This window comes from Antechinus flavipes, chromosome 6 (assembly GCF_016432865.1).
Source record: "Antechinus flavipes isolate AdamAnt ecotype Samford, QLD, Australia chromosome 6, AdamAnt_v2, whole genome shotgun sequence".
Lineage (NCBI taxonomy): Eukaryota > Metazoa > Chordata > Mammalia > Dasyuromorphia > Dasyuridae > Antechinus > Antechinus flavipes.
The window spans coordinates 187,222,902-187,235,418 of record NC_067403.1 but is presented as its reverse complement, the minus strand read 5'-3'; the positions used below and the strand labels follow the sequence as shown (position 1 = coordinate 187,235,418).

General features: G+C 37.7%; 1 long non-coding RNA gene across 1 annotated transcript in view; it reads right to left on the bottom strand.

Annotated features, from left to right (window-relative positions):
• The window catches only part of LOC127540618 (uncharacterized), a 42,314-nt gene extending 35,383 nt beyond the window's left edge, over nt 1-6,931 (bottom strand). The window contains exon 1 of the long non-coding RNA XR_007948249.1: nt 6,756-6,931. This is a non-coding gene — a long non-coding RNA (uncharacterized LOC127540618). The remainder of the gene's footprint in view (nt 1-6,755) is intronic.
• Between the last annotated feature and the right edge of the window lie 5,586 nt (nt 6,932-12,517).

Sequence of the window (12,517 nt, the reverse complement as noted above, 5' to 3'; positions counted from 1 at the left end):
CTATGCCTTTGGACCTAAGTCACTTTGACTTTCATTGATTAATCAAGGATAGGTCCTAGTCTAAGCCCCACTTGGTCTCTGTTTGGGTCCTGCTGGGATAAGTGAATGTAAATAGCAATTGTTTCTGTTTTGGCCAGAAATCCTGATTGTCTTTCCTCCAAGACTGATTATTTTTAGAATAGGTAAAAAAGGTTATTCTCTGTCTCATTTCTTTCCTATTCTTAAACACACTGATTCAGCATTGCCTCAGTCAAATCGGTTAAAGACTTTAGCTTAAAAAGGTCAGTCTCCCATTACATCTGAGGACATCTCCAGTCGTCCTGATGTATAACTTGCCACTGAACCAGATGGCTCTGGAGGAGAAAGTGAAGCAGGTGACTTTGCACAGCTCTCCATTACTTAAATTCAATTCACATACATGTCATGGTATCACCTCCATCATGTCATGATTCTCTTTGAAAATGAAGGACAAACAACAATCATAACTTTCCCTATGCCTTCTCATTGCCCTTTGGCTGACTCTCAAATTTAACAAGTTATGAATATGATCTTATTAGTACCCATATAAAAAAAGTTCTGTTGTCTTTCCTAAAGAAACTTTTAATATTCCATTTAAGGATGGTTCTCAGATCAGTCATCTGTTCATTTACCACCAAGCTGAACACCTTGAGATTTCTCCATCATTCCAAGGAGTTCAGACTTCATCAATACCTTTTGCCTTTGAAGCTCTTCTAATTGGAGGCAATCCTTCATCTCCCATAAGACTGTGTTCTTCTAGACTTTATCATATCACCATAGTGGGTATGTTTCCTCCTCCCAATCCCCAGCTTCTTTTTGTATGTTAGAGGCTCAAATAATCTTTTCCTTATATCTATGCTCATTACTTTGCATGATTCCTGGTACAAAGAAGGTGTTTAATAAGTATTTATTGACTACTTCTAGAAATGTAAATAAATAAACGAAAATTATACACATATATATAGAAAATAAAAAGCTTTAATTAAAAGAAAAGAAAAAAAAATCAGATGTGTCTTTAGTATTACCTAAGCCCTAAAAAGATTTAATTATATACATGCCAGTTTATCTAGAGAGGGCAATATTGCAGGGAACAGAATTACAGAATCTCAAAGGTAGAAGGGTCCTCAGAAGTCAATTCTTTCAACCCAAATCTGTGAAGGATCCTCATCTATCACATAACAGATAGCAGATCTACTTGCCTTTGCTTGAAAGTCTCCAAATGGGGGAAAGCCACTACTTTCTAGACAGAGGCAGTATTGGCATAAATTATTAAAAACTTGATCTGAGACCAAGTATAATTGTACTTATTTCCAGGTCTAACAGGTCTTGACTTTGTCTTTTGGGACAAAGAAGAACAAGTTTGATCTTTCTTCCATAAAACACCCCTAGAAAACATTTTAGGGAGGCAAAGATCCTTGTCTAAGGCTATTCAAATAGTATGTGTTTGAGGTGGGATTTGAACTCAGAACTTGACTCCAGAAACAATGTTCTTTCTACTATACAGTGAAGAAAGTGTTCACCCTGATGGAATGATAGATGCTTAAAGAATTGAAATAGATGGGAGAATCATGGGGAGCCAATCATGAGGAATTAAGCAAAGATGAAATTGTGATGAAAGGCCCACACGGCAAAATGTTATAATTAGTCATTAATGATAATTATTAATTAAGTAATTAATAATAATGTTACGTATATACTGTCTTCTACCTACTATAGATACTGTGAGCTGCCCAGTTGAGCCTCTCAACTCATGGGAGCCCATAATTGTAGTGTTCTTACCAAAATTTAATGTTTTCTTTTGAGGTTTTCTTGGGGTCTCTGGAGGCAGCCTTAGTTTCAGTTCGGTAATCACAAGTGCAGCCAGGTGTTAAAGTCCAAATCCTTTATTGTCTCCTTTCCTGGGCCTGATTAGCTTTCTTAGAGGCCTATTGCTCTCCTTGGTTCTGAGAACTTGAGCTCCTGCCTCCAGTTCTTTGTGTTCTCTGCCTCTGCCCCTTCTTGAGGTCCTCCTGAATGTGTCTTGGTTTCTGTGGGAGAGGCAGGAGGACCGCCACCACTTCTCTGTCTTCCAGTTCTGATTTTGGCTGAGTTTGTCCCAGCTTATATGATCTCTTCTCAAAGCTGTGAATCTTGTGGAACTATATTAAGTACTAAGTACATGTACTAAACTAGAGAACTGTTAAGCACCCTGCTAAACAACCATTGTCTCTATCAGTTCCACTGAGTTAATACCTTGTAAGAATCCTTTGTTTCAAGTTCAGAGTTCTGGCCCATAACACATAATTAGGGAGAAGATTCTGAGTGGCAGATGTTCTGGTCTAGAGAATGGAAAATTAACCATGAAAATGCTCCTTGAGCTCTTTGCCATGTCACTTGGCTGGATTATTAGATGGTACCTATGTATCTAGCATTTTACATATCTTTATCATTTTACATATTTACATATCTTTACATTTTACAATATATACATGTATATATTTTTCTCTTTCTAGAAATATTTCTGGATTTCCTCCAAAAGGAATTAAAGGAATGCTAACATGGTTGTTAACGCATGCAAATTATGAATGTATAGAATACATGCATACAGACACACATATACACTTACTGATTTCTTTCTCTTCCTTCCTTCCCTGTAGTCCATCCATTCTTATTTCCCTCTTTCCTTCCCTCTTTTCCTCCCTCCTTCACCCCTTCCTTTCCTCCCTCCTTCCCCCCTTTTCCTTCCCTCCCTCCCCTTTTCCTTTCTTTCCTTCCTCCTTCCTTTCCTCCCCTTTTCCTTCCTTTCCTTCTTCTTTCCCTCCTCCCCATCTCCCTCCTTTCTTTCCTCTTTCCCTCCTCCCCAATCCCCTCCTTGCCTTACTCCTTGCCTCTCTCTTTCCCTTCCTTTTCCCTTCCCTCCCTCCTTCTCTCTCTCCGAAATGATATATCCTCAAAGGATATATCAGTACACATTAAAAAAAAAAAAAAAACTATTGCAGAGTGGGTGATACATTTGTGTCAAGTAGATTTAGTTACAACAGCCATTTGTTTTTCTGGACAAGGAGGTTGAACATGCACCTTTGAAAAGACTGAGGGAATTTTCATGATGACAAATTATAGTATATTAACTTGAGTTGAGAAGACTTTGATCAAAATAATATGATTCTAGGGATTTCTCTCTCAACAGGGAAGGATGTTTTTCTAAAGGTAAATATTTGAGCTAGAAGGGGGAGGCTAAGCTCTTTTCTCTATTACATTTCATCACTTATCCCTGACACTTAGTATGGTACTGGGCACATAGTAGGCACTTAATAAATGTTTGTTGATTGAATTCACTCACGTACACTAGCCATTTTTTAAAAACCTCCTTCTGTTTTCATCTAGCATCAGCTTCTTCTTCTTGCTATTGTTTTCCTAAGGCAGGGACAATGCCACCTGCAGAACAGCACCTCTCGTGACCTGGATGGTCTATTTGATGGCAGATTGGTCATCTGGAGTGAAATCACAAATGATGGGATTGCAGAATTCTCATAGCAAATATAAAACTGGACATTCTTCATCTGTTTCTGAATGAAGTTGGTGAATATTGCAAAATGGTGCTGACTAGGTCCATTACAAATTTGTGTAACAATCTCGACTGGACATTCACTGCAGCAAGGCAATCCTTTTAAATACTACTTACTACTAACAATATTACTTTAAGGTTTAGAAAATGTTTCACAAGTATGTCATTTCGTTCTCATTACATCCCTGGGTACTCTCATTATCTCCATTTACAGATGAGAAAACAGAGATTTAAATAACTTTTACAGAGATATAAAATCTGAGTCTGGATTTGAACTCAGGCCTTCCTGACTGCAAAACCAATGATCTATCCATAATACCACTTGCCTATCTCTAAATTCTTCTATGTTAGCTTCACTTTTGTTGTTATTTTGCTGTTTTAGCTATGTCTAACTTGGTGATCCTATTTGGCAAAGATTCTGAAGTGGCTTGCCATTTTCTTTCTGTATTTCATTTTATAGATGAGGAAATTGAGGCAAAACGGGTTTGCCCAGGGTCACAGAGCTCATAAATGTCTGAGGCCAGATTTGAACCCAAGAAGGTGAATCTTTTGATTCCAGAGCTACATTTTATGCACAATGCCACCTATTTGCCCCCTATTAACCTTACCTAGTCAATTCATATCCCCATTTAACAGGCCACTTTTTCAAACCTTTCTAAACTTCCCTTTACACTCTTTTTGCCAGCTCTCTCAACTGAAAACCTTGACTCATATTTTATTGAAAAAAGAAATTAATTCTTCAAGAGTCCCCTCTTCTTCCTCCTCTCCATTTCAGATCACTCAGATGTCTCCCCACGTGTCTCCTCCTTAAAACCTACCTCTCACAAAGAGGTGATCCTTCTTACCAAGAGAAAAATACCTATATACACACAAGTGCTCCATCCTATCCAGTCTTCTCCAACAAACTGCACCTTCTGTCCCCCCTTCTTCCCCCTCCCCCCACTCTCTTAAGCTTTCTCTATCTACTGGATACTTTCCTACAAACAAATCTTTTTGAACTTACAAACATACCCATGTCTTGTCCAACTTAAACAAAATAAAAAACCCAAAACTTACTTGATCTAATCTTCTCTAGCTATCTTCTGGAATCTCTCTTCTCTTTCTTAGCTATATTTCTTAGCCAATAGTCAACAAACATTTGCTAATTCCCTACCATATGCCAAAGCAGGCATGATGCTAAGAAGGACAATCCCTGCTTTCAAGAAGTTGTGATCTAATACACAAAAGTAAGGTGTAAAGAAAAGGAGGTTGTTAGAGGGCCCCTGAGGTAGAGGGTGTGATACTCTTAGGGAGACAAAACCAAGCCTAGTAACTGATGTGACGCGACTTGTCTGGAAATTTCAGAGTCCTTTATAAAGGGAGGCTTTGGGTTGAGTTCACTGTTGAACCATCCAGCTCTCCAATCAGAGAGGAGATACGACTGAGGGTGCTGAGGAGGTATTGAGTAATCAAAGCTAAATTGAGTAATCAAAGCTAAAAACCTTCATGATGAGGAGGTTTCAGGTGTTGAGTTCCCCCTGGGGAAGGTACGGTATGGAATTGAAATTAAATAGAGCAGCTGATGGGAAGTGAAGAGACCTGGAACAAGTTACCTTTAGATATTATATATAAATAATATGAGTCATATAAACATTTTAAAATATGTATCTATACACACATATATGCATGTGTGTGTATATATGTATATATATGTATGTATGTGTGTGCATGTGTGTATCTCTCTATCTATCCATCCATACATCTATCCATCCCTCCATACAATTAGAAAAATTGGAAGAGAGGAAGCATATATAAAAATAGTATGTTACCAGCTCTCTATTCAGGATCTTGCCTTTATCTCTTCCAATTCTCTACAATCTAACTTCTGACCCTGTCACTGAAGAGGAATTGCCCTCTCCAAAGTTACTGATTGATGGTTGCTTGGTTGCTGCTCAATATCCTTACTCCTCAAAATGACCTTTTATCTATATCTTGAATCTTTCTAAAACAAAGGTGATATTGGGGGGCACCTAGGTGGTGCAGTGGATAGAGCACCAGCCCTGAAGTCAGAAGAACCTGGTTCAAATCTGGTCTCAGACACTTAACACTTCCTAGTTGTGTGATCCTGGGCAAGTCACTTAACCTCAATTGCCTCAGCAAAAACAATAACAAAAAAGGGATTTTTTTTTTTTACATCTTATCTGAGCTATATCTAATCACATATTTTCCCCATAAAACATATCCAAGATTGTCTAATTTCCATGTTTTCTTCAATTATCCTATTTTTAAAAACTCTCCCTTCTCAATATAATCCCATGCTTTACTGTGTTGTCTATCTGTCACCCTTAAGGAAGAGCCCTGGAGGATATGTCACTCCTTACTCCAAGTAAATCTCCCTCAAAATGCCCTTGTTTAATCTGGAGATGGCTTGAGTCTGAATTCTTTCAGAGATGACATTGCAACCTATATCCCAGTACCCCAACATTTTAGGTGAACCCCAACACTAACTATCTCTTGATTACCAAATGTAATGGCCTTTCCTCAATCCCCATTCTTCTGAATCTCTCTGAAGCCTCTGAAATGGTCAATCACTCTTTTCTCTAGGGTTTTTGTGACACTGCTCTCTTCTGGTTCTTCTCCTCCTTCTCTGACTACTCCTTCTTAGTCTTCTTTGCTGTATCTTCAGTTGAGTGGTGCCCATTAACCAAGAGTCTTCCTAATGTGCTTATCCTTGGCTCTCTTCTTCTTTCCCTTCTAAACTGTCTTATTTGCTAATCTCATCAGCTCCCAGAGATTTAAGACCATCTTTATGCAGATAATTTTCATATCTATTAATCCAGTCCTCACATCTCTCATGATCTCTAGTCTGCCATCTCCAACTCTCTTAGACATCTTGAGAAAGTATTGTAGACACTTTAAACTCAACATCCCCAACTGAACTCATTATCTTTCCTCCCAAACCCTCACCTCTTCCTGTTGCTGTTTGGATCTGCTACAAGATTCAGGAATACAAATTCAAGGAATGGGGCCTTCTATTTGTGTAAGATAAGGTCTACTCTGGAAACAGGGTGGGCTTGATGAGAACATTGGAGTTCACATTATTTTCAAGGGTTGTACTACAACATATCCTTTGGGCTGGTTCTCTATACGGGTGTAGGGTTATAGATCCTTGGGATCTCTCTCTCTGCCCCCCCCCCCCCCCCAACCCACTCACATACAATGGCTTCTGCCCTTCCATCAGCCAAAGCCTTCTGAACAGTTCTCATGCTGGTCTCTCCAGGTGCTTCCTGCTTTCATTCTTGGCTTTCTCATCTCTTCTTTTGACTTTCCATACTTTTCCCCAATAAGTCCTTTTTAAAAGAGAGGATAGGGCAAGCCTGGGAGTCAACTGTCAACCTCTGTTCTAAAACTCTCTGTTCCAAAAGCAGTTCCTACTGGGAAATGTAATCGGGCCAGCCTGGTAGTCATCTGTCAGCCTCTGCTCCAATTCTCTTTGTCCCAAAGGCAGCTTCTACTGGGAAATGTAATCTCTTCCCTGTCACACCTGTCAGATAGATGACATGCTTATCAAATTAGCAGATGATAGAGAATCATAAAATTACAGACTGTTAGAAATGGAAGTGGTTTCAGTTATCTGATCCAAGTCAAACCTGAAAAAGTCTGTGTCATATCCAATATGTATTTATTTGGCCTTCTCTTAAAGACCCTAACTGAGGAAAAACCCTGTATCTTCTCAGGAAGCACATTTCATTTTGAGATAGACCCAATTAATAGAATGTTTTCTCCTGACATCAAGAATAAATTTGTCTCTTTGAACTTCTATCAATTTTCTGTTTTGTCTTCTTGTTCCAAGTAGAAAACTGTCTAATATTTCTTTCACATGATGTCCCTTCAAATACACAGTTGTCATAATCTCCTTAAGTATACCCACTGTTATGTTTAACATCTCAGATTTCTTTAAATAATCCTCATTTAGCAATGATTCAAGAATGTTCACCATCCTACTCAATCTGCTTTACATAGTTATCAACTTACTAATATCTTTCCTAAACTACAGTATCTAAAACTTAACACTGCTCTAGATGTGTTTTGAGAAGTACAGATGCTAGGGGTGTGTGTGCATGCATTTGAAAGAGAAAGAAAAAGAAAGAGACACACACAGAGAAAGAGAGAGAAAGAGACAGAGACAGACAGACAGACAGACACACACACACATACACACACACACACACACACAGAGACAGAGAGAGACAGGGAGACAGAGAAAGATAGAGACAAAGAGATTTCTTTATTCTTGCACACTATGCTAAGATTTCCTTAATTTTCTTAGTTACATGTCTGATTCCTACTAATCCCATAATAAATAATAGAAAAGGAGGTCTACTACATAGAAAACCATGGATCTCTAGCCCATTCAATTTGTTTTTATTTGCATTTATAACATATTCAACACTAATGACTAACTTTTAAATTTTCTGCTCTGGTGTTGGCTGGGACTCAGAATCAAGACTTTTGACTCATAAGGTTTAGATGCCATCTTTTCTTATTTGAAAGTCAGAATGGCATGAACTCTCTCCGTCTTATAATACCAGCCCCATTTCATATGTGTTGATTTGAATTAGTTTCTTAAATCATTGTGTTCAGGGATAATCCTTCTTTTACTTTTTTCAAAAAGAATGAGAAGACTCAATAACCCTCACAAGAACTATATTGCTCAAAGCTCAGCCCTCCTTCATGTTTTCCACTAGAATCCCACCTACTGGTTATTGTCATTCACCAGTTTGAACAGCCCTGGTGATATCTGGCATAATGTGAGCACTATTTTTTTAAATAAAGATTCATCTCCATTTTAAAGAATTCATACTTTAATTAATCTAACCCAACCCTTAATCAATTAAATTAAGACATTTGACTTAATCAAGCTAATTAAATACTTTGATTTAATTAATACTTAGTGGGAGTCAATTTTAAAATCAGGAATAAGTTGAGGTGAATTTTACCTTTAAGATGTTTATTCTATGTTAATACTGACTGTGTCATTTATTGGGCACTCCTAAAGACAGCATTCCTTCACCAATGCAAGGTCCATCTATGACTTGGGAATGAGTCCATGTGAATTTCCTGAGGCACCCAGAAATTAGATGACTTGCTTAGGGCTCCATAATAGTCACACAGATCTTCTTTATTCCAACTAGCCACTCCACACTTTGCCGGGTTCAACCTATTAACACCAATATGTGTAAAATCAACCTGTGTGTCTGAGCTACTTCTTGACTTTGATACTAGATAGAGTAAATGATTTTACTCTACACCTTTCTGATGCATCAAATCAGTTTTTATTTAATACCTTTCCTCTGTCCTACCATAGATGCAAGGATGCACACATACACACACATACCCATGTTTCTAGTGCCAATGGACACTAAGTAGTTCACATGGCTGAGCAGGCAGTGGCATGTCTCATATCTAACTAATGACCTCATTCAGTGTGATTACACCAGCAGGAACAACAAAGGTAGCCAGTTTTCTTTGAAAGTACCACAATCGAGTTGTCATCTTGAACTAGTTCAGGCTGGGTAATTATCAAGGTGACAAAGTTCAAAATAGATAGGAACTCTATAAAAATGACTCCCTGTTAATTGTTGTTAGTAGCAATAATAGCCAACAAAATTTTATGGCACTCCAAGGTTTTCACAGTGTTTTGTATCTTATTTCAATGAGTCTCACAATAAAAACTCTGTGACTCCATTATAGAGATGGAGAAACTGAGGCTGAGAAGGGAAGGAATTTAGGGCCTGCTAATTAGTCATTTGAAGTTGTGTCTGATTCTTCCTGACCTCTTTTGAAGTTTTCTTTGGCAAAGATACTGAAGTGGCTTACCATTTCCTTCTCCAGCTCATTTTACAAATAAGAAAACTAAGACAAACAGATTTAAGTGACTTGCCTAGAGTCACACAGTTAGTAAGTCTATGAGGCTGGATTTGAACTCAGAATTTACAGACTTCAACTAGCTGCTATCACCTAGCTGCCTACTTAGGGTCACACAGATATTAAGTAATAATATGATGAGGGATTCAACTAGTTCTAATACAAACCATGTGACATTTTGACCATGTGTATACATGACATATATCCCTATAAAATTGTGTTCTTCATGAGGTCAAAGATTGTATTTTTTTTTTTTAAAGTTTTATCTCTTTTAAATCATTGTGGAGATAGATAATAGAGAAGATAAATAAATAGGGAGATAGATTGATAGATAAATTTGATAGATGATAGGTAGGTAGATAGATTAATAAAGATGATAGATGATAGCAATGATAGATATATAGATTAATAGATTAATAAAAGACATATGATGGAGATGCCAGATAACAGATGGCCAGATATAGATAATTGTCAGATGACAGATGGATAGATAGATGATAGGAAGATAGATGGATAAATATTTGATAGACAATGAGATGTAGAGAATTTTCTGGGTGCTTACTATGTGTCAACACTATACTAAGTTCAGGAGTGGCAAAAACAAATAAACAAGGCATTGCCTGCCCTCATAGAGCTTATATTCTAAATGGGATGGGTACCTGGGAGAGACAATTCATAAAGGGTATTTATTAAATTAAGTAGGAAATGATTATCCTCCAGTGCAGTGGAGAAAGTTTTTGCCATTTCCTTTTGCATCTAATTTTACAGATAAGGAAACCGAATCAAGTGACTTACCCAAGTTTTTGAGGCCAGATTTGAACTCAGAAAGATGAGTTTTCTGAACTCCAGATCCTGCACTCTATCCCTACCAGCTAGCTGTTCTATTCATTAGCAGTTCTATACTATTAAAATATAGTACAAATTCACCTGATTTGATAAGGAAAGGTAGAGAGTATGGGTTTATAAGGGATAATGGTTGGGCCAAATTCTGCAGGCAAGGAGCGATTAGGGAATGATGATGTAGAGGACTGAACATTGGATCTGGAATAACAAGAATATAGTCAATATTTAAAAACAAGAATTACAAAATCTTAAAGAGTTTGGAGTGGGCAGAAACTTTAGGGGTAGCCATTGGCTTTCTAGCAGACAACTAAATCAACATGTCCAAAAGTGAACATTCACTGCTTCCAAATGTCCCTATTTCTATTAATGGCCCCACCATTCTTCAAATTTCTCTGGGTTATAATTGCAATTATAATCGAGGTTATAAGTGTGTGATAAAATGGAGTTATTTAGGCTAAAGGGACAATTGTAAAAGTCATAGCAAGTAGGCCTTAAGTTGTTATCCATCAGGCTTCTATGGTTCTCATCCAAAGCAGTAATTGGCAAGGATAAGCAAATGAGAGACCTTAAAGGTCTCTCCAGTGTAGAAATGGCCAATCCTAAGGTGGTTTGGATAAAACTATTGGATAAGCCATTTTTGCCTCAGACATTCCCATTCTTGAGCCTCATGTTGAGAGCTATACAATTTTCTAACTTTGGCATCTTGTGACCTTGTACTTTGTGTCTTTTCCCCCTGCATGGCCAAAATTCGGTCTGTTTATGTATTCTCTTCACTGATCCCATCTCTCTTCTGTACGTTCACTTATTCTATGCGTTCTATGCTAATGAGCTGCAACTGAATCCTGAGTAGTCATTCTTCCTGAATTTTTAAACAACAAGTAGGATGCCTCTTGAGCTTGAGACTCAGGACTTTGGTGCAGTGCCACAATCATGGTAGCCCCCTGACTCATTCTAATGCAGCAATCTTGGTATTATCCTGAACTTCTCCTTCTCCCTCCCCCTATATATTCATATACCAAATTTTGCATTCTCTATCCCCACAACATTTCTTGCATTGGATCCATTCTTTCTCCTCACACAGCTGGGACCAGGGCTCTGGTCTACTTCACTGCTTGCAATGAATATTGCAATAGCCTCAGAATTTCTCACTTCTCCAAGTCTTTCACTCTTTTGATCTATCCCACAAAGTACAAAGCTGACCATATCACTCCTCTAGTCAATAAACCGCAGACACTCCCTATTTCCTTTAGAATAAAATTCAACCTCTTCTGTTTAACTTGTAAAGCACATTACAACTTCATCTTAATCTATCTCCCCAAGTTTAATTTACTTTCTCTCTTCCCCAATCTGTGATCCAGCTACACTGGCTTTCTCTTTGTCTATCATATCTTCTCCTTTTTCTATCTCTGTATTTTTGCATTGGCTGATATGTGCTAATAAATGTTTAATATTTGAGGCCATGATGGTCAGTAGGACAAGAATCAAGAGATTTTTACATATAGAGAAGAGAGTAATTCAATAATGGTTTTATGCTATTCAAACATGATAGTTTTATATTATTCAAACAATGATCCAATAGTTGTCGTTTTGTCGTTTTTCAGTCATATCTGATACTTTATGACCCCAACTGAGATTTTCTTGGCAAAGGCATTGGAGAGGTTTGCCATTTCCTTCTCCATCTAATTTTACAGATTAGGAAACTGAGGAAAGTAACTTGCCCTAGCACACAGCTAGGAAATGTTTAAGGCCAGATTTGAACTCAGGAAAATGAGTTTTCTGAACTCCAGATCCTGCACTCAATTCCTACCATCTAGCTGTTCAGTTCAATACTATTCAAATATAGTACAGAGTTCACTTGATTTGGTAAGGAAAGGTGTAGGCTTTATCAGAGGTAATAGTGGGTCAAATTCTGCAGACAAGGAGAGATTAGGGGATGGCGATGCTGAGGATATACTGAACCCAGAATAACAAAGACCTGAGGTCAGAGTTGGCTTCAGACACTTAATAGGTGCATGAGCTTGGGCAAGTCATTCACTGTCTTGTTCTGGTTTTACTTCATTTATCTTTATTCATTTTACATGAAGATAATTATAACACCTACCTCCCAGGATTGTTGTGAGAATAAAATGAAGTAATAATTGTGAAGGGCTTTGAAACCTTAGTCCTGTAATTTGTTATTGATTTTATATCATATGTGTTGTGATG